This window comes from Emydura macquarii, unplaced genomic scaffold (assembly GCF_026122565.2).
Source record: "Emydura macquarii macquarii isolate MOO-44397 ecotype Brisbane River unplaced genomic scaffold, CSIRO-AGI_Emac_v2 contig_2975, whole genome shotgun sequence".
NCBI lineage: Eukaryota > Metazoa > Chordata > Testudines > Chelidae > Emydura > Emydura macquarii.
The window spans coordinates 1322532-1325141 of record NW_027133112.1 but is presented as its reverse complement, the minus strand read 5'-3'; positions in this window follow the sequence as shown (position 1 = coordinate 1325141).

Genomic DNA, 2610 nt, shown 5'->3' with positions numbered 1-2610 from the left:
CTTTGTATAAATACTTAGTCATTGGGCCAAAGAAAGAGTCAATGTGACTTTATAACCTGGTGGTTAGGGCACCCACTTGGGAAGTGGAAGATGCAGCATCCAGTCCCCCTGTTCCAATGACTCTTTAGCTAGGTACTTAAACATGTACCTAACTTTGAGCATGTGAGTACAATATAGAGTATAACCAGCTCTCCAAGGTATGCATTGGGTAAAGGAAAGCTGGGGAGAAGAGTGAACTGAGTATGGGTGTCCCTGTAATCAGAGGTTTCAAACTTATGCTTGCTGGTGTGCTAAACTTTCTTGTTCTTAATTTAGAAGAAAAACAAACTGTGATATTGACCTTTCCATAGATTGGCGCGCCAGTCTTTCACACTGCACGGAGCAGCTTGCTCTTTTACTATTTAAAATGGATTTCACTGCATCTTTCCTACTGATTTAACAAAACATAAATACGCTGTTGATTTTTGGATTCTGAAGCCCAGTGTCAAGGTCAAATTAACCAGCGCAAAGCACTGTGAAATAACAGAACACATGTAAGTGCAGCTACAGGTAGGAAGTTACCTATTAATTAAATCTAGATAATGTACAAGAAGAGTCCAGTGCTACAGAGCACTGTCACAGCTTGATCAGCACAGTTTTACTGTAGGGCATGAATAATTTGAAAAGAATTGATCACTTCTAAAAAATGCATAGAGATCTACAACAGAAGGGAACGTAAAAGTGATAATCTCCATCACTGAAGGATTTTGACCTTAATCTCCCCATTACCAGCTATCACCATTCCAACAACTTTAGCTGGGGCTGTCTAGATTCTGTAAATAAATGGTTTGAAGTTACTGCAGTTTGGGGATAAGCTGCTTTAAGATAAAAGCTGGCGCTTGGGAATTTTCAAAAATCAAATCCAAGGACCAAGCAACAAAGACTTTAAAACTTGCCAGAATTGCAGATTTTTGTATAAAGAGGGGCTGACTTTTCCTCAAGCTGTAGCAATATCAGAAATGGCATTCTCCCCGCCCAGGGTGCAGAAAGCACCCACAGGCTAAACCTGTGATTTTTATAGTCAGTTTTAATAGGCTGAATATAATTGCAAAAGCTAATATAACAGTGTTTTGGATGACTAAAAGATTGATTGGCAATATTTTAGACTAATTACCATGAAATGTGGCAATGAGTCCCATACAACCTCCTATACTGAGTAATCTTAGTGTTGTACACTGTGTTGTAGCTGTATTGGTCCCAGGATATTAGAGAGGCAAGGTGCGTGAGAAACAGTAATATCTTTTATTGGTCCAACTTCTGTTGGTGAGAGACAAGCTTCTGAGCTACACAGAGCTCTTCAGGTCTGGGAAAGGTACTACGGCCTGGTCTACACTAGAGTTTTTTGTCAACAAAAGGTGTTGACAAGCCAGTGCTGGTGTACACACTGCAGTAACCTCCCTCTTCACAAAACTGACCCGTTTTTCGGACAAAAAGAACCATCTCTATGAGTGGCGTATGGCTTTTGTCGGCAAAGCTAAGAGAACACAGTGTCAGTGTAGACACTGTGTCCCTTTAGAGTGGTGGAGGAGCTGTCATACACTGCTCTGCAGTGAAATTGACAAGTAAGAGGGGGCAGGGCTGAAGCCCAACTCTGCAAGCCACTGGGCTCCTGACTACGAGCCAGGGCGCGGGCGGCTGCCATTGCGAGTCCACAGGACTCAGACAAGCCCCAGACAACTGCTGCCTGCCTGCGAGCCCAGGAGGCGGGCGGCTGCTGCTGGGCTCTGAGCTGGGGTGTGGGAGGCTGCCCCTGGCACTAGGACTGCAAGCCCAGGAGGTGGCTGCCTGCACCCCGGCTCCCAACTGGGACCGGGCAGGACACCAGTTTCCCAGGACACCATCGGCTGCCGCTTGCCTCTCAGCTGGGACCGGGGGGGATGCAGGCAGTTGCCGCACGCACTTGCAGGAGGCTGCTGCCTGGCTCACAGCTGGGACACAGGAGGCTGTGGCCCCGACCCTGAAAGTGGGCTGCTGCAGCCCGCTCCTGTCTCAGAGCCGGGACTGGGCAAGAGGAGGGAAAAGTCCTTGCCCAGCTGCCCCAACACCCAGATAGGACCGGGGGGGCAGCAGCAAGGAGCTGAGATGCATCTCCCAGCTCCCACACACTGCCCCTTAGGTCGGTGGATGTCCTCTTGGTGAGGACACGCTACACGGACCTAAGGAGAGCAGTGTGGACATGAGCCACCGCTATTATAATAATAAATATGTCAACTTACTTTTTTTAATGTAGACAAGGCCTAAGAGCGCTACAGCTAAATTCAAGATGAAACAGAAAGTTTAGCATACATAGTTAGCACGTATTCTAAGGGAGCATTCAAGGTGAAGTGGTCTGTTAACACCCATGTAGTCACAGGACATAAAGGGGAGAGTTAGTGGGTTACAGATGGTAATAAAGTCATAAACACTTTTGAAAGTGTTTTCAAAAGATGACCCTGGGAGCTTAAAATCTTAACTTTGCTAAAATTCACGGTCTTAATAAAGACACTGTATTTATGGCTTATTGCAACAGTCTGTAACCCCTTCATCCCCCTTTTTCTGCTATGACCATAAGGATGTTAATGGGCCACTTCA